The 24,101-nt window shown below is 42.8% G+C and overlaps 1 long non-coding RNA gene across 1 annotated transcript in view; it reads right to left on the reverse strand.

Moving 5' to 3' along the window:
* LOC121396376 overlaps window positions 1-22,134 on the reverse strand; it is a 47,601-nt gene extending 25,467 nt beyond the window's left edge. Inside the window, exon 1 of the long non-coding RNA XR_005963011.1 lies at window positions 21,065-22,134. This is a non-coding gene — a long non-coding RNA (uncharacterized LOC121396376). The remainder of the gene's footprint in view (window positions 1-21,064) is intronic.
* Window positions 22,135-24,101: the final 1,967 nt, after the last annotated feature.

A 24,101-nucleotide genomic window follows, 5' to 3' on the forward strand; every position in this document is an offset into this window, starting at 1 on the left:
CTAGTGAAATGTTAAAGAGTAGTGGGGACAAGGGGCACCCTTGTCTGGTTCCTTTGTGAATTTTAAAAGAAGAGGATTTCACTCCAGCTATTAGTATTTGAGATTCTGGAGAAGTGTACAAGTAACTAATAAAACTGAAGAAGGGACCTGTGATTTCAAAGAGTTCTAAGAGATGTTCCCAAATTATGTTGTCAAACGCCTTTTCAGCGTCTAAGCTAACCACAGTACAAGGGAGCTTATGCCTTCTAGCATGGGCAATTGCAGAGAGAACTGCTCGAATGTTCTTTATGCCCGACCTCCTTCTCATGAAGCCATTCTGGGTTTCAGATATAACGGATGGAAGGATTAAAGAAAGTCTATCCGCTAAAATTTTAGAAAGCAGTTTAATGTCCTGGTTAAGTAATGAGATGGGCCTGTAAGATTCTGGTAACGAAAGATCTTTTCCTTCTTTTGGAAGGATTATCAAGTTAGACCCAATGCTAGTTGGGAGTTTCTTACCAGATAATAAAATATCATTAAAGAGTTCTGTGAGAAAAGGAGCAATTTTAGCGGATAGTATTTTGTAAAAAAAACTGGTGGTAAACCATCAGGCCCACCAGCTTTTTTCTTTTTCAGATTCTTTATAGCGTTCGAGACCTCATCTATTAATATAGGATTATTTAAATTGTTTAGTTGCTCCTGTGAAATAGAAGGGATCTGGATTTTTTCAAAGAACCTAATGCTTTTGTCTTGATTGTAGTCTGGAGCAGAATATAAGGTTTTGTAATACTCCTTAAAAATTTGTACTAGTTTTGAAGGGTCATTGGTCAGGGAGCCCAGTTTATCTTTCACTTTTATCAATTTGGATTTTTTATTCCTACTCTTAAAAAACATTTCTGTTTAGTGAATTTGCTATTGATCCTCAGCATTCGTCTCAGATTCAAAAGCAACATATATGACCCATGTGGCCCCCCCTCAAGTCTCTGATTGGTTACTGCCTGGTAGCCAGGGTGACCAGTCAGTGTAAACCAAAAGAGCTGAAAAGCAGGAAGTAGTGTTCTGACTGACATGTTATACATCAAATAACTCCAGCCTTTATACATTACATTTTTGGCTAACTACCTATATTAGAAACATTTTTTATATTGCACAGCCTATCTATTTACCCGGTTTTTATTTTTACACTGATCAATTCATTTAAACTGTAAGGAATGTAATCAGGAAATGGAAGGCTACAGGCACAGACGCTGTAAAACCCAGGTCTGGCAGGCCAAGAAAAATACAGGAGAGGCATATGCGGAGGATTGTGAGAATGGTTACAGACAACCCAAAGATCACCTCCAAAGACCTGCAAGAACATCTTGCTGCAGATGGTGTATCTGTACATCGTTCTACAATTCAGCACAAAGAACATCTGTATGGCAGGGTGATGGAAAAAAGGCCTTTCTGCACTCACGCCATAAACAGAGTCGCTTGTTGTATGCAAAAGCTCATTTAGACAAGCCACAGTCATTTTGAAACAAAGTGCTTTGGATTGATGAGACAAAAATGTTATTTGGTCATAACAAAAAGTGCTTAGCAAAGTGCTTAGCATGTGTCTGGACAGCATAGTCAGAATGGGACATAGTTCTTAAAATGTTACAGGCCTGTGAGGAAAGCTTGTGAGCAAGTGACAGCTTCTGTGGGGGAGTAGCAGTGGTGTTGACAACATTGGGAATGGGAGAGCTAGAGTGATAGCAAATGTGCAGAGCCAGGTCAAGGATGGCGGGGTGCTGAGAAAGGTAGTAATGTCTTGGACATCAATACTCCTTGACTCTGCTCTGACTTCTGGTGCACACCATCAACAATTGCATCGAAGTATGACTCAATAGGTAAAAGAGAGAGAGAAATAATTTGCATACCATAGGAAGTTGTTTCACCTAGGTGCATGAGCTAAGAAGCAACACAAGCAATGCAGAAGAACGGCACACACAGGACTTGTTTGATTCCTGACGAAGGTCCCTGTGGGGGACCAAAACATTGGGCAGAATAAACCTTTGGAAGATTGAAGCAAGTCCTGAGAGTGCTGTTCTTCTGCATTGCTTGTGTTGTTTCTTAGCTCAGGCACTCAGGTGAAACAACTGTTTTCTGATAACAGCCTGTTTCAGATTCCTGAAAATGGAACATGACAATAAAAGATATAACAGATTGTGCTTTTGTGATTTCCACAACCAAGACCCCAGGCAAAAAAAAAAAAACCTTGTTGTCGACAGTTTTAAAGATTTTCTCTGATCCCAAGTGTCTTTTTTTCTTTTCATGTCAGTAGGATGGGTGTTGTTTGTTTCTGTCCACTGCTGGCAAAGACATTTTTAGGGATATTAACAGAAGACTGATAGCATGCTCAACATGAAGGGTTTTTATGGGTGGCTCAACATGAAGGGTTTTTATGGGTGGCACAGTATTTTTTCCAAAAAGCACCAAAAGTTCTTGGAACAAAGAGTGGTAAATACTAAGGTACTCCCTTACTTTCTGTAGTATTGTGCCAATGGACATTGCACATATCCTCCCAAAGGCAACTCTTATCCAGGTATGAAGATGTGTAAGCCTACCAAGGGACTCTGCAGTGACCTCTATATAAAACCAGGTTGATATGATAGGACATTATAGCTAGCTTCAGAAAAGTGAGATGAATTGGCCATTTGGATTGTATGATCACACTGAATTGAAATGAAATGGATACTGTTAAACTGAAATGTCATTCAGTTTAGCAGGTAAGTTACATGCTAAAGGATATGGGTATAGGATATAGGATATGAGTATAGTTTTCCTGACAGTTTCTGACCAAATGGCCTTGCCTGCCTGAAAAGTTCAATTACGCATGAATGTTTATTCCCCACTGTGTACATAGTACATAGTAACATATTACATGAGACTTGTGAAAAACACGCCAACACTAAAGCTCTTTTTAAGTGAAATCTGCCTAACTGCTGGCTGATACAAAAGAAGGCAAAAATAACCCATCTAAAGCCATGTACTGGACAATTCATTTGGAGGCCCTGCTGCTAATAGACATTACACTTTTTTTTTTTAATTGCTGACATTTTTGCAGCAATATACAGGCATTATACATATTTGACAGTATACATATTTGAGCAGTGCACTATGCTCAGTTTTATCAGTAACCCGTTAACCAGGCTGTATATTAATGAAGTAGGGTTGCCACATTTTATAGAACAAAATACAGTTCTGTGTTTTATATTTATTCTCAATTAATTACATTGGAATAAAATTGGCATATCTTGCAGTTAAGCAGGTTAAAATAGAGTTCAAAGATTGAATTTGATGGTGTGTCTTTTTTCAATTTAACTTACTATGTTACCAGCCAGATGGCAACCCTGTTTTGGAGTACTTGGAGGAACCCTACGCAAGCACAGTGTATAAACACCATGCAGATAGTGAACTTGCTTGAAAATGATATCCTCTGCACCAATATGTTAACCTTTCTTCTCCAGTCTAGGAAGTTCCTAGATACGAATGTTCAATCTTGTTCCCTTACGGTGGCTTTTTATGTATTCTACTATAAAGGAACATGTCTTAACAGAGCCCAGGTTGTACTGAGATGCTATTTGTTGTTTGTGTATAAGAGCCCTAAGCTGAGCAATTTACTATACATACATACATACTACACATATGTAGGGGCCCCTACAGGTTAATCTGCCCTGCAGCTTTAAGACCCCCACCTTTTTCTTAGAGTGATCTGCCAGGAGAGGTGTGACAGCTCCTGCTATACTGCACTATAGTCTGTGTAAGGAGTGGCCTCTTCCTCTGGATGCTGATCCAGCTGGGTGTGCTCAGAGGGGCTGAGTACACTAGGCCCAGAAGAAGGCATGTGTCCAAGTCGGGGACCAGGAAACCCCGTGAATGAGGAATATATATACTAGGGCAGACTTGTCATAGTCTCTCTAGGAGAGAAAGGCAGTAAGGTTAGAGGGAAAGAGCAGCTGAATCTCCAACAAGGATTTAAAGTAAGGGAGTAGCTTCCCAGAGGCTCTGTGTGTTGCCTCCAGTCAGGGACCACAGTGAAGAGGGACTGTAGGGTAGAAGCTGCTTTCCAGACAACTTGCAGGAGGGAATGTGTGTGAATTCTGCAAATGCCTAATGGAGGCTCTTCCTCATGAAATGCCTGTGTCTGCTCTAAGTGAGCCTGCCTGCAGATCTGTGTGAACTCTATTTATGCATACGGCCCTACCTGTCAGTGCAGGACGACTGGGGTTAAGTTCTCCTCTCTGGAGGCAGGACAAACAAATAATGAATCTTAAACTCCTCCTCTTCCTGTCTCCTTCTATGCTCAGTTTTTTGTTTGCCCTGCTCAGAGGTGGACACATCATTCTTCCTCTCCACATTTATTTTTATTTACTCTTTATTTTTTATATTTATTAGTGTGCTCTTCACTGTAATTGAGCCCCCTTATATGGTTGTGTGCTTTTCAGTGTAATGAGCCCTTATTCTGAGCTTCTAATCAGGTGAGCCCTCTTTCCTTCTCTATGTAGTGTGCTCCTGTTTTTCACTGATTTCAATAATGAGCCCCAATTGTGTGCTCCGCTCCTTTCGAGCAGCGTTTGCCTAGTTATTGTGAGCCCTCTCTCACCCATTTATGGCCAAGATTTGTGAAGCTCCACTCTGACATATTGCAATTTTGGCGCATTCAGGATGACCGGCTGTTCTCCCAAGGCCCCCTACCATTCTGCCGCTCTGTTTTAAACTCTGCGTCCCTGTAAACGGCTGTTGCTAAAGCCGCATGTTGTCCGTGGGAGCCAGTCCTCGGCCGCATCCTCCTCCCTACGTCACTTCCGCCTACTGCTAACTGCTCTAAGCGCGCCAAGTGATTGCCGCGCAGGGTGGTGACGTCATCAGGGAGTGAGACAGGCTGCATGCGCGCAGCACAGATAAGTGCAATCGTTTTCATGCTGACTTTATCTGTATTATATTAAACACACAAGGAGACGATCTGAATTAGCCTGATACATCATGGCACATTCTAAAAAACTTTTTGATTTAATTGAGGATTTCTCTGAAACCCAAAAAAAGCCTACCAGACCATCTAAAAAGAAGGGAAAGAAAAAAGAAGCTTACAATGCCTCTCCCTCTCCTCCTATCCTACATAAGATGGCAAAATCTACCCATTCAGCAGATTCTGATGATGGATTAGATCTACCAGTGCCTATATCTACAATTGCCACTGTTCATGCTATTCAGGACCCTCCTACACCACAAAATTCACCGGGCCCAGCCAGCCCTGCTCATACTTCTCAATCACAGTCTGTACCACAGGATTTTTCTCCATCTTCTAATATTGCAAATCATCGATTTTCTCAATTCTTTGGCTGGTTACAAACACATATCAATTCATCAGTCCAACAGGCTGTTGATAGCCACGTACAAATGCCTACTAGGTCTAGACCTAGAACTAAGCTTCAACGGAATACCCATTCTGATTCTTCACAGTCAAATTCTAATTTGGGTTCAGACTCTGAATCTAATGACAGTGGTTCCTCTGATTCAGATTCTTCAGCTTCCGATGAAGCAATCTCTTCAAAACAACCTGATGATATCAAATTACTTCTTCAGTAACTATGTGATACCCTAGAAATTAAAGAGGCTCCATTGCCTGTCTCCAAGATAGACAAGGTTTTGGGTAACACCCACAAGAAATCTAGAGCATTTCCCACTAGCAAATCTGTTTCTCAAATTATATCTAATGAATGGTCTCAACCATACAGACGTAACACGGTTCCACAAAAATTTTATCCGAAATATCCAGTTACAGATGAACTCAAACAATTTGCAGACAAATCACCTAAAGTTGATTCGGCTATAGTTCGTTTGTCTAGGAACACCACTCTACCAGCGGAAGATGCAGGCTCTTTCCGCGATCCCATGGACAAAAAGATGGAATCAGCTCTCAAAAGGGATTTTATTCACTCAGCAGCAGTTTTACGCTCAGCGCCCGCTTCTATCAGCGTGGCACGCACAGCTAAATTTTGGTGCAAAGAACTAAAGAAATCACCTCTTGTCAAACAGTCAGACACTGCTGCTACGCTAGACAAACTATCTCTAGCTCTATCCTTCCTCAGTGAAGCCTCATTGGATGTTACCAAATTAGCCACCAGAGCGTCTGCAGCTGCCATTACAGCAAGGCGTGCACTTTGGCTAAGACAATGGTCTGGAGACACGGCTTCCAAGCACAGATTAGTGTCACTTAAATTTGAAGGGACACAATTGTTTGGCTCAGAGCTCAAACAAATCATTGCCGAGGTAACAGGTGGGAAAGGAGCATTCCTACCTCAGGGTAAAAGACCTTACAAGGTGGTTCATAAACGTAACTACCATCATCGATCTTGGGGCTCCTACTCACAACAATCCAACAGAAGTCGTCCCACCTCTGCCAACACTAACAAGAAGTTCAAGCCATGGCAATCCCAACTCAAGAATACTAGGAAAGGGGGACCTTCCAAGAGTCAGGATTCCTGACTCAGTAGGAAACGTGGGAGGCAGACTACAACATTTCGCAAACATCTGGCGATCCTCCATTTCGGACCCCTGGGTTCTCAATATTGTTACATCAGGCCTCAAAATATATTTCACAAGATTCCCACCAACAGTCAGGTTTGTTCCTTCAAAACAACCTTCAGACCCTGTCAAGGTGGAAGTCACCAAATCAATTCTAAGAGACCTCCAAGACAAAGGAGTCATTTCTTTAGTTCCACCCAAGGAACATTTCCATGGTTTTTACTCCAATCTATTTTTGGTACCAAAAAAAGATGGAGGCTTCCGCCCAGTTTTAAATCTGCATCCGCTCAACAAGGCGGTAAAATACCAGAGGTTCAAAATGGAGACAATTCGCTCCATCACAACAGCCATACCACCAGGCGCATTCATGACAAAGGTGGACCTGAAGGATGCATATCTTCACATCCCAATACACCCGGATCACCACAAGTACCTCAGATTTTTTATAAACCAACAACACTTCCAATTCCAGGCAATGCCTTTCGGTTTGACCTCAGCTCCGAGGGTGTTTACAAAGATTCTGGGGGCACTGGTAGCAATGATTCGCTCATTGGGAATACAGATCTACCCATACTTGGACGACATTCTCATTTTTGCGGAATCAAGCCCAAAGGCTCATCTAGCAACGCAATTATGCATTCATCACCTTACTCGACACGGCTGGATAATAAACCATCAAAAGAGTTTACTAACTCCGACCCAGATTCTTCCATTTCTAGGGATGGTAGTAAACTCTACCCTACAAACACTTTTCCTTCCAACGGAAAAAGTCCTACATATCCAATCAATCATCCGATCCTTGCAATCCAAGACAGCAACAACTTACTCTGTTCTCCAACTTTTAGGTCTTATGGCCTCAACCATAGATGCAGTACCATTCGCAAAATTTCACATGAGACCTCTACAAAGAGAATTCCTCAGACAGTGGAACAAAGATCACCAGAACCTCTTACCAGAGGCAAACCTTGGCATCTCCCGGCTCCAGCAGTGATTTCTACGGACGCCAGTCTCTCAGGCTGGGGAGCAGCATGGCAGCACAGATCGTGTCAAGGTCTTTGGAGTCTACAGGAAAGGAAACTCCACATAAATATCCTAGAAATCAGAGCAATATTTAATGCCCTCATGCACTGGTCACCACTTCTCAAAACTTCTCATGTTCGAATTCAATCCGACAACAGCACTGCAGTTGCGTACCTCAACAAGCAGGGAGGTACACAGAGTGCAACAGCAATGCTGGAAATATCCAAAATCATCAATTGGTCAGAGACACATGCGACGACACTCACTGCCATTTACATTCCAGGGCTGCAAAATTGGCAGGCGGATTACCTCAGTCGCAACACCCTAGATAAAGGCAAATGGCAACTCAAGACATCAGTGTTCCAACTCATCACCACAAAGTGGGGAACTCCCTGTGTCGACGTCATGGCCTCCAGACACAACTGTCAGGTACCCAGATTCTTCTCAAGGATCAGGGACCCAATGGCAGAGGCTGTAGACGCGTTAGCTACTCCCTGGAACTTCCAGTTGGGTTATGCATTCCCACCATTGCCACTACTTCAACGAACGCTATTGAAAATCCGCCAGGTAAGGGTACCAATCATTCTAGTGGCACCACAATGGCCAGCTCGCAGCTGGTTTGCAGACGTGATAGCAATGCTAGAGGATCAGCCCTTTTGGTTACCTCTCACTTCGGACCTGTTAACACAAGGGCCAGCTTGGTATCAGAATGTCGACAAGCTAAGTTTAACGGCTTTTCTCTTGAATCCAGCATCTGGAAACAGAAGGGCTTTCCACAGTCAGTAATTGATACATTACTATCAGCTAGAAGACCATCAACTGCTCAATCTTATCATAGAATCTGGCGCATTTTTCTTTCTTGGTGCGACTCAAAGCAATTGCAATGGCAAGATTGCAAATCTCCTCAAATTCTACAGTTCCTCCAGAATGGTTTCGACAAGCAGTTAGGCATTACTTCACTCAAAGTGCAGCTTCGGCTTTGGCAGCATTGTTTCAATTCCAGTGGGCTCTCTTACCAGAGTTCAAATTATTTTTTCAAGGTCTTTACCGCCTTAAACCTCCTACTAAAAGTCCTATACCTACTTGGGACCTTAGTATTAGAGGCACTTAAATATGCTCCATTTGAACCACTTGATTCGGTAGAAATTAAGTTCCTGACTCTCAAGACAATTTTTCTTTTGGCCATAGCTTCAGCACGAAGAGTTTCAGAATTGGCTGCCTTATCTTGCAAACCACCATGGATCAAATTTCATCAAGACAAAGCAGTACTCCGTACTAAGCCTCTCTTTTTACCGAAGATGGTATCAGCATTTCACGTGAACCAAGACATTGTCATTCCTGCATTTCGGTCTTCGGAAGTGGACCAAGATTCGGGGAGTACTATTTCTTTAGACCCTGTTCGAGCTTTGAAGATTTATGTTCAGAGAACTCAGGATTTTCGACAGACTGATGCATTTTTCATCTTTTTCTGTGGTCATAAAACTGGTTCACCAGCTTCTAAAAGGACTATTGCTAGGTGGATAGTGGACACCATTTCCACTGCTTATTCACAGTCAGACTTGCCCCCTCCTATTCAGTTAAGGGCCCATTCCACTAGAAAGATCAGCACTTCCCTGGCTTTCCAAAATATTTGGAATCAATTTGTCAGGCCGCCACCTGGTCTTCTCCTAACACTTTTTCTAAGTTTTACAAGTTTGATTTGTATAATTCCGAACAGTCGGACTCTGGAAGGAAGGTGCTACGAGCAGCAGTAGCACATAGTTAGCTTCCTTTAGTTCAAAACAATTTCCATTTTTTTTGTTTTAAAAAGTTAAATATTTTTCTGCCCTGCCCTGTTTTTGACGGCTGTGGGACATCCCCAGTTGTCCTGCACTGACAGGTAGGGCCGTATGCATAAAAGGAGATTTGCTTACCTAGTAAAGCTCTTTTGCATAGGCCCGTACTGTCAGTGCAGCATCCCGCCCTTTTTTTGGTGTGGGTGCCGGTTGCTACCGATCCTTAGCTAGATAGGGAGTTAGTTCCATGTTTCTGGAAGGAGACACAGGAAGAGGAGGAGTTTAAGATTCATTATTTGTTTGTCCTGCCTCCAGAGAGGAGAACTTAACCCCAGTCGTCCTGCACTGACAGTACGGGCCTATGCAAAAGAGCTTTACCAGGTAAGTAAATCTCCTTATGCTGTTCCCTCAACTCCTGCGTGAGTAGAAACCTGATGTCACTTGCCTCATGCATGGTTAATAAACCTTGTTCCTGTTGTATTAAGAACCTCCTGGCGCCCAAGTCTTTTGTATGTTTTGTTATTGCACAGTAGCCTGTGGGAGTTGTAGTTACACTTCACCACACCTTTAATCTTCCATATAGCGAAGGCACGTGTAACCCATGCTCTAGTGCACTAGCTGGTGAACTAACCCCGTATGGCCCAAATAGGTGTTACACATATATTTTTGTTTCTGAGCCACAGAAAACAAAAACATTATTTGCTACCAGTATGCCAGAGTTATACTTACAAGGCAGTATTTTTATTCATACATTTTCCATGCTGAGCCATCTAAGTTAATAAGCAGAGTTACAAAATCAGTAAAAGGAAAACTGCTAAAATGCATGTAGCCCAATTTAACATCCAAGAAACTTACATTTTATTTATTATTTTGATTACAAACCTATATGTTATGCAAAATTCCTCAACATTAACCCACTTTAGAATGAACAATTGCAATTGGTTTTAATTGTCAATGTTTAATGATGCCAAAAGGATGGGTAAGGGAAGCAAATAATTATTAATAGCTGTGCAGAGTATCTTTCTTTGATTCATTTGGGGGGTATTGAGTATAATTAACCATTTTACATCCTGTATATCACATTTTAAGTAAATGTTATTGATGGAACAGAAACATCCCTTATATCTTCTAAATGGAACAAAAAAATAATTATTAATATTCTGGGAAGTCTTCACTTCCATTCTGATAAACAAGCACATTGCAAAAAAATGGGAGCAAAGTGCCCTGTGCACCTTAGTTTGGAACAGAAAAGTTGTACTTCACCCCGTATGTATTGCATTACATTTAACTTTACACACATAGGGGTCATTGAAGGGCACAACATTTAGGTCCTGTGAAATTCCCAATCATTTCCAAATCATTCAGACAGACAAACTAGGAGCACCAGTGGGTGCAAGGAGCTGGAAAGCCCTGTAATTACTGTATTGCTATGGTGTTAATTCTAGGGCTCCCTTGTGTCTGAAATGCTGCTCTTCATGCTGCAAGTCAAGATTTGTTCTGCACCTTGCATCACATTAAAGCAAAACTATACCCCTGAACAATGTAGGTTTCTATAAAAATATATTGCATAAAACCGCTCATATGTAAAACCCTGCTTCATGTAAATAAACCATTTTTATAATATGACTATGAAGATTTTCATTCATCCAGGTCTTGGTATATCTAGTATAGGTAAATCTAAAAACAACTGGACTTGCTGTAAGTCCAGTTGTTTTTAGCTTTACCTATACTAGATATACCATGACCTGGATGAATGAAAATCTTCATAGTCATATTGCCATTCATTTTGGAGAGAATACTCTAAAACTGGTTTGGGACTATGAAAGAACAGCAAGAAAACTGGTGGACTATCAAAAACATCTACGATTTAATCACAGATGCTGACATCAGGGACTCCTCTCTTGTAACCTATGCCTGGGTTTCACTGTAAAAAGTCACAGAGACAACAAGATTTTACAAAAAGCCCAAAAACATCTACTAAATGACAGATCAACTTTACGATTGATGCCCCTAAGCAGAAAGTTGAACATCTGAAACTGAGTCTGGCAAAAGAACTGCCTGAACTCTGGAAAGGGTGGTTGCTTTTGTTGAACATGCACAGATTGCCCAACACATATAGGGGCAGATTTATCATGGGTCGAAGTTCGAACTTTGAATTCAAAAAGACCAAGCGAATAGAGGTCAAAGGTTTTTGGGGGTCAAAGTGGTACGTATTCGGCCTATGTACGATCAAAGTTATAGCGCCTTTGATGTACTTTGATTCAAAGTTTTTCCCCCAAAAAACTTTGATCTCTCAAACTCCACCAATTGCCTCCATATAGGTTCTAGGAGGTCCCCCATAGGCTAAAACAGCAGCTTTTAGTTGGCTAATGGTAGAAGTTGAAGTTTTAAAGAGACACAATGCCCATGTGGACTAGGATATGTGGGAGAAACAACACAGAAAGTGAAAGACAGAATTTCAAAACATAAATCAACCATAAGATGTGAAGACCTCGAACTCCCTATGCCTGCACACTTTCACACAGCGTAACATACACCAAGTCAGCTGAGATTTCAGATTATTGATGGCGTCCCCAAATTAAGAAGAGGGGGCGATCAGTTAAAAGCCCTTAAAAGAAAAGAAATGTACTGGATAAACAAATTGGGTACGCTTTGGCCTAAGGGCCTTAAAGGGGTTGTTCACCTTTGTAACAAAATGACAAATCTAACAGTTCACATGAATAGAACAAACTTTTCCATACAAATAGTTAACAGAAAAAGTACAGTTCAAGAGATATTCACCTCAGAAGTGTCCCTGTACTAATCCTTCAGTTCCACACAGACCCTGTGCTGGGAGGGGGTCACTGACCCCTAAAAACACTACAGTGTTCACTTCCTCTTCCTTATATGACATCACACATTGTACTGGCAGCTAACTTAACTCCTATTGGCTATGTCTGCTGTCAATCTGCCACTGCTTCCTGTGCTGGGCTGTGCTGGGGAATTTGAGCAGCATTCAGGTACTGAAGAGAAACTGTTACAAGTTTGTGAGAGGGAGGGGGAGTGTGGGCTGTGTGCAGCAGAGACTTCAACTGTGCAGATGGGGGGATCAAGGTGCTTGGGACCTGGAGTTTTACGGATAATTTCCATAATTTGGATCTTCATACCTTTAAGTCTACTAGAAAATCATGTAAACATTAAATAAACCCAATAGGCTGGTTTTGCTTCCAATAAGGATTAATTATATCTTAGTTGGGCTCAAGTACAAGCGACTATTTTATTATTACAGAGAAAAAATAAATCATTTTTAAAATGGATACTATGGGAGATGACACTTGTACTTTCCAGAAATATATTATTTGGGGGGGGCATGTATTATTTTGTGTATTTACCTCATAAAAAATCATTATTCAGCAGCTGACGTGACTTCCAGGACTATTTGTATGAGCTTGAGGCTTTCCAAATGAGTTGAATTTTTGTGCATAAAGTAAAATATTTTTCTGGTATAGATCCCTATATCATGAAAAATATAACTTTTTAATTTTTTGGTATTTAGAGCTCTAAATCTTGTTCCAGAAGTGGAACACTTAAACACTTAAAAAAGGTATCGTTTTTCTAGGTAAATTACCGCCCCCCCCCCCAGGAGAGCGCACAAAATCACTTAGGGTTTCCACCTCACCCTTTTAAAACCAAACACATATGAAATCCACAGCGTGCGTGGCTAATAAGCAATTCATTTAGATGCACGATACATGGCTGCACAGAAATCAGTTCAGTCTGCAGCATCTAAATGAGTTGATAATTAGCCATGCAGGCTGTGGATTTCATATGTGTTTGGTTTTAAAAGGGTGAGGTGGCAGCCCTACTGTCCCTGCTAGATGTGTAAGTTACATACGTTTCTAAGCAAGTCAGTGCTGGTTTTTGTTGCAATTTTGTAAATAACTGACATTATGCTTAATGCCAAAGGTATTAAAAGATAAAAATATAGAAAAGCCAGTATTTATTCCCAGAAAAGGTTGCACCCCTTTGGCACTCCATTCAGTTTTAGTCTAGGCAGAAGGAGAATCCCAGAATTGGGAGAACAAGCTCCTTCCTTTTCTGCAGTATTTGTCTGCATGGCTGTGTGATTGTTTGTTACAAGGCAGGTTTTTTTATTATATGCTGCGTCTGTTAACCTCTGCCATTACAATTGAGTAATCAACCAATGACCATTCAAATGATGTGACTGGTTACAGTTCACAAGCACCCAATAAATTACTAGGAGGAGGGCAGTATCAACATCCAATAGGAAACAAGTAAGGGCAAAGCCTGGGCATGATGATGTCATCATATAGGAAGTTCTTGGTGTGTCAGGTTCAAAATAGGCCACTCCCATCACTTCAGAAAACTGGTCAGAGAGACAGGAGAAGGACTGAGTTAATAGCTATAAAAATTAGCTTTTACAATGGCATTTTTACTTTTTGTTATGGAAAATGGTTTTTCTAACACATTGAGAGCATTGTTAGTGGTTTCATAAGATTTGTACATTGAAGGTGAACAACCCCTTTAATAGGGAATATACACCTATGTGCTTTATTTAAGTTGTAATACCCTTCTATTCCACTTAGGTCAGACAACACCCTCTTTTGTTCTGATTGGTTTTAACCTTTTATTGTATGTTTACATTGTTCTGAACATGATATTTGTCTTTTAAGGTTATCAACATTTATGAAGAATGGGTACATGATCCCGGACTGCATCGAGGAGATTCCATTCGGAACTATCCTCTCCGGGTAAAAGGTACTGCAGCCTCTATAACCTTATATATTGTTTTAATTTTTAATCACTAAGTGTCACTATTGAAATTTTTGTCTTATAAATACAACTAAATACCAACATGGAATATGGACTAACAAGACACACGAAAAATGAATAATGCTTGGACTTTACTGAACTTTCACGATGTCCTCACTTGATTGGTTTGAACATGATTGGGGGTGGGTCCTGATATTGTGCACTCCCCCAATGTGGGGTATAAATGTTTGTATCACACACTATCAGGCAGGCTTGAGAAAGGGCAAGACAAGGCCCGAAACATTGCCTGTTACTGACCAATTGTAATAAATTTTTCACAATTTGCAAATAAGAGGTGCTGCAGTTTTTCCTTTTTGCTGTATAATTGGCCCATGGCAAGGGCCTATATACTGCTTTGCACTCTGCCCGAAAGGAACCTATGTGAGGTGGTTGAAGCACACACAACTGTATACTTAAAGAGACAGTTGGACTTCTCGATGGTTGAAGTACCCAAAAATTACATCGAAATTCAACATTTTTTACTTTGAAAATTCACTTTGATCTTTGATAAATCGGCCCTATAGAGTAAGGAGCGACAAATAAGCAAATTCACAATGAAGGAAGAAGAAGAACAACTCTGGCCAAAAGTGGCCGCTGCCTTGTCAAGTGTCAGAACACCTCCCTCTAACCTTACTACACAAGAGAGGAGAGCGCTCAGTTCTCTGTGTAACCCGAACATCACTATCCTGCCAGCAGATAAAGGGCAATGCATGGTTGTGCTCAACACAACTGACTACCACCGCAAGATAACCACACTACTCAATGATAGCAATACATATGAACCCTTAAGGAAAGACCCAACCAGCGGTTACAAGAAAAAGATGATAGGTTGCCTACAACAACTTGAAAAGGATAAAGCCATTGATCGAGTTTTATACCGCCGCTTGTACCCCAGAGAAGCCACACCATGCTTATACGGACTCCCCAAGATACACAAAGAAGGAGCCCCGCTAAGACCCATTGTCAGCAGCATAAATTCAGTGACATATAGCATTGCAAAATTCTTGGCTAATATCTTAGCCCCATTGGTAGGCAATACAGTGCATCATATCCAGAATGCCAAAGAGTTTGTTACCAAGATTCATGGCGTTACACTAGAGGCAGTAAAAACAATGGTAGCATATGATGTCACTTCAAAAGACTAAGAAATTGACTGCAACAAGATAAAAACCTCATAGGCAGAACAAAGCTCAGTCCTAACCAAGTATGTTTGTTGCTAGATTTGTACCTTAACACCACATACTTCAAATACTAGGACCTTTTTTATAGACAGAAACATGGCTGTGCAATGGGTTCTCCAGTCTCTCCCATTGTAGCTAACTTGTACATAGAGGAAGTGGAAAGGAGGGCCTTACTTACATTCCAGGGAACTACACAAAGTCACTGGTTCAGGTATGTGGATGACACTTGGGTTAAAATCAGATCCATTGAAGTGGCGGCCTTTACAGAACACATTAGCTCAGTGGACAATAACATCAAGTTCACAAGGGAAGATGTCCACGAGAACAAACTTGCCTTTTTGGACTGTTTGATATGCATCCGAGAGGGGGGTAACTTGAAAATGGAAGTATACAGGAAACCCATTTATATGGATCAATATCTGTTGTTTGATTCCCACCATCCGCTGGAACACAAACTGGGTGTCATTAAATGTGCAACGTTTCGGGGCAAGCCCCTTTGTCAAGCATTGACAAAGGGGCTTGACCCGAAACGTTGCACTTCCGATAATAAAATTTTGCAAGGTTTTCATCTGCATTCACATCTTGTGTGCCAGTGTGCCTTTTCTCAGTATCTGATTTGAGGTTGCTGGTTACCTCTATCACTGAGCACCAAGTGAATTTGGATTTATCTACACAGACAGGTGTGCGTGAGCAATTACCAATTTGCTCCACACACCCCTCACATGGACTGTTCATGCTGCTCCCATCCAGCAGACGCTTTTGCAGCATTAAAGCCCGAACAACCAGACTGCATGAAAGCTTTTTTCTGCAAGCTATCAGACTCCCCAACTCATTGCCTGCCTCCAATTACATTCCAGACAAGTTAATTTATTTGCACAATTCTAAAGGTTTACACATGTATATATCCAATTTCTGCCAATATATTGCACATTTCATGTTTACATATTTATTGTGTATTTTTAAGTGCCTTTTTGTGATATGTACTAGCTGGAGCCACATCGTCTCGTCTCACTGTGTATTTGTATACTGCTGAGACAATAAAGTTTACTTTGACTTTGACTTATACTGTGTAAAGAAATGATTTTATTACTGATCCCCATTTTAAAGGGTCAATATTAAACAACAGGGCCAGGTAATTGGTGCAATGCCTCATGATTTGGTGATATATTATTTGCCCTTACAAATAGGAGTGCAACAAGTCTGTTGATCTTTGTTATGGTTTCCCTGTCTTTGGTTTATTCAGTCAGTCATATCCTTTTACTTTATTAAAGCCTCTAGAGATTCTCTGCTGTTACAATTACAATGCAACTTGTATAATAAATTATACTAGCTGCCCTTTGGATTTATGGTCATGCATCCATTGAAAGGATCAGGAGGACTGGGGTGGCCTGAACCAAAGGTTATTCTGTACGGCAGACCCCTGAAAGTTTTGAAATCTTTCCTGGAGGGTTTTGCATGCTCAGTCCCTCAGTCCCTCAATACTGATTCACTCCCAGGACACCTTCAACCTGTTACTGCCCCGATATTAGCGCAACATTTGGCGCAGCTTAAGGAGGCCTTGCAAGACACCATTACACAAGCAGTCTGACGGGCAGTCACATCAGCAATTAGGGAGGTTCAGAGGGATCTGAATGATCTGGGTGAGCGAACTGTCAAATTGGAGACATATACAGACGACATTGCTCAAAGGCTGGGACTTTTGGAGGATGAAAATTGTTCATTACGGGATGATCTAACATACCTTAAAGACAACTGTGAAGAATTGGAAAACAGGTCAAGAAGGCAAAATTTAAGGTTTTTGGAGAGTCCCTGAGACCGTAGGTGGCCCAGAGATTGGGAAATATTTACAGGATTTATTCGGAGTGCTCTGCCCTCAAGAACCCTCAATCCATTGGTCACTAGACAGGGCCCAGCGCTCACTGGCCTCCAGGCCCCCAGACAACAAACCACCGCGTGACATTATTGCGCGATTCCATTACTATGAGGGAAAAGAAACGATAGCCTCTGCAACACGTTCAATGCAGACGGTTGAATTTCAGAATCATAAACTGCAGATATTTGCGAACCTGTCTCTGGTTACCCTGGCCAAACGAAGGGAGCTTAAACCGGTTACACAGAAATTGAGAGAAAACAAAATTCCCTATCGATGGGGCTTCCCCTTTAAATTGATTGTCAATCATCGTGGCACAAGCCACACTCTCCTAAATCCGGCAAAGGGGAATAAACTGCTGGCAGCACTGGGACTCCAGTCCAAAAGTCCTACCACCTCCCCGCATCAATCTCCAGCTTAACCACCACTCACTCCTCTATGGAACAAGGCTCCTATGTCTTCACAGGAACCCACACTTGCACTCAGTCCCTCTCCTCCAGTATGTGAAGGATGACTTTGCCTTTTGGTTTGTTTAAAGGGGAACTATCGCGAAAATCGAATTTTCCCAGTGGATAGATAGGATGAAAATAACAATATTCTCAAATATATTCATTTAACAGAAATGCTTACTTTTTGAAAGGCATTCAATAATATTACAGTGAGTTAGAATGCTTTCTCTGAGAGCCAGTTCAAGCAATTGCTGAATGGGAGTGGCTATACCCCAACTGTGATGTCACGTAGCAACTAGCAAAGTCCCACCCTCTTCATGCTGAATCCAAAGCATCCACACACCAACTGCATTCTCTGGAATCTCATTCTGAGAACAGTAAGGCTGTTATTCTTTTATAGTGTGAAAATGCTGATATTATTGGCAGAATGAGGTTTTTGCATACTCCCAGATCAAAGCATGCCACTCCTATCTCACTCACACTCACCCCTGCCACTCATATCTCACTCACCCCTGCCATGCTTACCTTCTACTCTCACACTCACCCCAGCCACTCCAATCTCTCACACTCACCCCAGCCACTCCTATCTCTCTCACACTCACCCCTGCCACTCCTATCTCTCTCACACTCACCCCTGCCAGTCCTATCTCACTCACACTCACCCCTGCCACTCCTATCTCTCTCACACTCACCCCTGCCACTCCTATCTCACTCACACTCACCCCTGCCACTCCTATCTCAATCACACTCACCCCTGCCACTCCTATCTCTCTCACACTCACCCCTGCCACTCATATCTCACTCACCCCTGCCACTCATATCTCACTCACCCCTGCCACTCCTATCTCTCTCACCCCTGCCACTCCTATCTCTCTCACACTCACCCCTGCCACTCCTACCTCTCACACTCACCCCTGCCACTCCTATCTCACTCACACTCACCCCTGCCACTCCTATCTCACTCACACTCACCCCTGCCACTCCTATCTCTCTCACACTCACCCCTGCCACTCCTATCTCTCTCACACTCACCCCTGCCACTCCTATCTCTCACACTCACCCCTGCCACTCCTATCTCTCTCACACTCACCCCTGCCACTCCTATCTCTCTCCACTCACCCCTGCCACTCCTATCTCTCTCACACTCACCCCTGCCACTCCTATCTCACTCACTCACCCCTGCCACTCCTATCTCACTCACACTCACCCCTGCCACTTCTATCTCACTCACACTCACCCCTGCCACTCATATCTCACTCACCCCTGCCACTCATATCTCACTCACCCCTGCCACTCATATCTCACTCACCCCTGCCACTCCTATCTCTCTCACCCCTGCCACTCCTATCTCTCTCACCCCTGCCACTCCTATCTCTCTCACACTCACCCCAGCCACTCCTATCTCTCTCTCACACTCACCCCTGCCACTCCTATCTCTCTCACACTCACCCCTGCCACTCCTATCTCACTCACATTCACCAGCCACTCCTGTCTCTCTCACTCACCCCTGCCACTCCTGTCTCTCACACTCACCCCTGCCACTCCTATCTCTCTCACACTCACCCCTGCCACTCCTATCTCTCTCACACTCACCCCTGCCACTCCTATCTCTCTCACACTCACCCTTGCCACTCCTATCTCTCTCACACTCACCCCTGCCACTCCTATCTCTCACACTCACCCCTGCCACTCCTATCTCTCTCACACTCACCCCTGCCACTCATATCTCACTCACACTCACCCCTGCCACTCATATCTCACTCACACTCACCCCTGCCACTCCTATCTCTCTCACACTCACCCCTGCCACTCCTATCTCTCTTACACTCAACCCTGCCACTCATCTCTCACTTACACTCACCCCTGCCATGCTTACCTTCTACTCTCACTCACTCCAGCCACTCCTCTCTCACACTCACCCCTGCCACTCATATCTCACTCACACTCACCCCTGCCACTCATATCTCACGCACACTCAACCCTGCCACTCATATCTCACTCACACTCACCCCTGCCACTCCTATCTCTCACACTCACCCCTGCCACTCCTATCTCTCTCACACTCACCCCTGCCACTCCTATCTCAATCACACTCACCCCTGCCACTCCTATCTCTCTCACACTCACCCCTGCCACTCCTATCTCTCTCACACTCACCCCTGCCACTCCTGTCTCTCTCACTCACCCCTGCCACTCCTATCTCTCTCACACTCACCCCAGCCACTCCTATCTCTCTCACACTCACCCCAGCCACTCCTATCTCTCACACTCACCCCTGCCACTCCTATCTCTCTCACACTCACCCCTGCCACTCCTATCTCTCTCACACTCACCCCTGCCACTCCTGTCTCTCTCACTCACCCCTGCCACTCCTGTCTCTCTCACTCACCCCTGCCACTCCTATCTCTCACACTCACCCCTGCCAGTCCTATCTCTCCCACACTCACCCCAGCCACTCCTATCTCTCTCACACTCACCCCAGCCACTCCTATCTCTCTCACACTCACCCCAGCCACTCCTATCTCTCTCACACTCACCCCAGCCACTCCTATCTCTCTCACACTCACCCCAGCCACTCCTATCTCTCACACTCACCCCAGCCACTCCTATCTCTCTCACACTCACCCCAGCCACTCCTATCTCTCTCACACTCACCCCAGCCACTCCTATCTCTCTCACACTCACCCCAGCCACTCCTATCTCTCTCACACTCACCCCAGCCACTCCTATCTCTCTTACATTCACCCCTGCCACTCCTATCTCTCTCACACTCAACCCTGCCACTCATCTCTCACTTACACTCACCCCTGCCATGCTTACCTTCTACTCTCACTCACTCCAGCCACTCCTCTCTCACACTCACCCCAGCCACTCCTATCTCTCTCACACTCACCCCTGCCACTCCTATCTCTCTCACACTCACCCCTGCCACTCTTATCTCTCTCACACTCAACCCTGCCACTCATCTCTCACTTACACTCACCCCTGCCATGTTTACCTTCTACTCTCACTCACCCCAGCCACTCCTATCTCTCTCACACAAAACAGCACTTCGTCAGGTTTTAGATGGCGAATGGTTCAAGTGAAAGTTTTTAAAGAGACAGCACATGATAAATTTCGATATTCGAAAATCGATATTCGAAAAGCTAAATTTTTTCAAATTCTAATAGAATGTTTGCCTATTCGATAGTCGAAGTACACAAAAATAGCTCGAAATTTGAATTTTTTTTTACTTTGAATTTTTACTTCGACCCTTGATAAATCTGCCCCTGTTCTCTCACTTTAGGGGCATTTTCTGAGGAGAAACCTTTAGTTTATCTAGGAAAACTATACATTGTTTTTTTCAGTAGAAAATAAGCTGACACTGAGACGCAGCCATGTTAGACAAGCAAAAAAATCAACTGGAGCAGCAGCACCTTCAATACTCACGTGTCTCAGTGTCACATACAGACTAATGACCTGCACAGATTCAGCCAGTGTTAATCAGTCCACCTTTAGTTCCTTTTGCCTCGTTTCTGGGAGGGAGGGGGAGTTTCAGGAGAGCAAGTCTTCATGTAACCGGACTTGTAAAACTACGATGCTGACTGACTGACTGACTGCAGGGGGAGGGGCTGAGCAGGAGCTTGTTACGGAGGCTTTCTTTTCACATAACTTTCTGGAAGGGAGGGGGAGCTGCCGAAGGAAAGCAGCTGAGTGTAAAAAAAAAGAGTTTTAAAAGCACTATAAGTACTGGGGCTGGCTGCAGGGGATGGGGGGCTGGCTCTAAAGAGGAAAAGGATCAATCCAGCAGGGCACAAATAACGGAGCCATTAATTATGCTGCCTCTACACAGTTCAAGATTGACAGCACTGATAGCCAATGAGAGTGAGGACAGCGTTGTTATGCAAAGAAACTCGACTCCGACGCCAGAGCTAGCCAGAGGCAGGTAGGAGAGAAGGAGCTAGGCATGTGTTCATTATAATGACTTCAATATTTTAAAAACTGTACATTTTTTTTAATACATTATATTTAGACAATTTAATAACTTCATGCAATGATTCTTTTTACAAATTTTTAATTTCGCGATAGTTCCCCTTTAACCTCTGATTCGGTCAGCTGCTACAGGTCAAATGGTGGGGTGCTGACTAGCTTTGCGCTACTCCACATGTTACCTATACCCCCCCTCCATAGGCTCTTTTTTGGCTCATATATGCCTTGGTATACTAAGCCAGGAATTTTCCAACCTGGACTTTTATATGGCCACTTAGGCAATTCATATGTGTTTCTTCTTACCGGTATTTTTAACCAGTTAACCTTGTTTTTATTCATGTTATTTTCAGCCTTGGTATTTGATTCCCTACTTTTTTCTGCACTCAAAATTGAATGGTTAGTAAATGTAAATGTGATGTCTGGACGTCAGCTTCATGTTCCGTTGGGTATGCTTTGTATAACTATGCAAATTGTTGTTTGTGATAGGTTGAAACCAACCAAGATGTTATCTTTGAGACATAGAAACTCCGCCCCTGGAGAGACTCCTCCTTGTACCAGTTTACCGCTCACTCCTTGGATGATCCACAATGGTTAAGTTGATATCGTTCAATGTTAAAGGTTTGAACAGTATAACCAAAAGGTATCTGACTCTTAAGGAACTGAGACTCTCGGGGGCGGACGTAGCTTTTATACAAGAAACTCACTTTGATGCTTCCAAACCTCACAAATTGTCTACCAAATATTTCCCAAACGGCTATTATGCCTCCAATAACCAAAAGAAAGCTGGAGTAGCCATCCTAATTCATAAAGATTGTCCCCTTATGGTCACTCAGATCATCAGTGATCCTGAAGGCCACTATCTATTACTATTGGCTACTTATGCAGGAATCCCAATTAGCTTGCTTAATATATATTCCCCTAACAAAAGGCAATATGCTTTCCTATCGAGGACCCTCCAGCGACACTTGGACACGTTCCACTCTTATCTTATTATTGGAGGTGATTTTAATATGACTTATTCCCAAATAATGGATCGCTCACAACAAGCACCCAATCAACCATCCCACAACATGTCCAAGAAATTTAGACAGTTAATGAGACAATTCTCTCTATTTGACGCATAGAGAATCAATCATCCAAATGAGAAACAATACACATTCTATTCTAACCCACATAAACTCCATACACGTATAGACTACTTCCTTATTTCACATACCTGTTTGAAACTTCATTACTCCACAGACATACTCCCCATTACGTGGTCCGATCACTCCCCTATTACTTTGCAATTACAACTCACCACTCCCCCACTGGCGTCTGAACGCGACAATACTACATGACACTGATACAGTTACAATAATTGAAGAAGCATTGCAGGAATACTTTCGATTAAATATGGATTCAGTACAATCTCTGCCGATTTTGTGGGAAGCTCATAAGGCTACTATAAGAGGTAGATTTATAGCTCTTACTGCAAAAAGAGGAAGCTATACTCTAACTCTTTCAGTGACCTGCAAACCCAACTTCGCACATTGGAGAGCTCTTATAATACCCAAAACTCGGCCACTGTGCTGACGCAAATTCTACAAGTGAGAAATAAACTTAAGGCAACCAAATATAAAGATACAGAGAAAGCTATAGTTTGGACCAAGCTGAAATATTATGAGAAAGGGACAAGCAACACACACTTCTAGCGAAAAAACTTAGAGAGCAAAAAGCTTCCTCTAGGTCTAGGATAACTGCTATAAAAACCCAGACAGCACAGATAACTTATAACCCTGATCATATAGGACAGATATTTCATGACTATTATCATCAGTTATACAATCTAGATCTGCAACTGCCTGACGGTAATACCCCAGATTCTGACCCTATTACAGATTTTCTGACGGAAGCTAACCTGTCAAAATTCACAGATTTAGACCTACAGACACTTAATCAACCCATCACTCCGGAGGAGATAGCAATGACGCTTAAATCAATGCCTATCGCTACTATAAGACTTTCCTCCATATTTTCTCTCCATTTCTTACAAAACTTTTCAATGAATATCTTAACGGTAACCCCATCCCGCATACAGACCTCACTTCATATTTAGCTTTAATTCCTAAGGAAGGTAAAGATGCAACATTGTGTTCCAACTATAGGCCAATAGCCTTACTAAACTCTGACTTAAAGTTATTCTCCAAGATTGCCAATCGCCTTGCCCCTATCATGCCACGCCTCATTCATAAAGATCAGGTAGGTTTCATTCAGGGCCGTCAGGCGGGAGACAATACCAGAAGGACCATAGATCTTTTGGAGATTGCCCATAAACAGAAACAACCAATGCTTCTACTTAGTCTGGACGCCGAAAAGGCCTTTGACCACTTAAGTTGGCCTTTTCTGTTTACTCTTCTGCGTCACCTGGATTTATCAGGCCCCTACCTAACAGCACTAAATAGCCTGTATAGCACTCCTTTCACTTATCTCAAACTTCCAGGCCAGGCTCATAATC

Source organism: Xenopus laevis, chromosome 7S (genome assembly GCF_017654675.1).
Source record: "Xenopus laevis strain J_2021 chromosome 7S, Xenopus_laevis_v10.1, whole genome shotgun sequence".
In the NCBI taxonomy this organism is placed as follows: Eukaryota; Metazoa; Chordata; class Amphibia; order Anura; family Pipidae; genus Xenopus; species Xenopus laevis.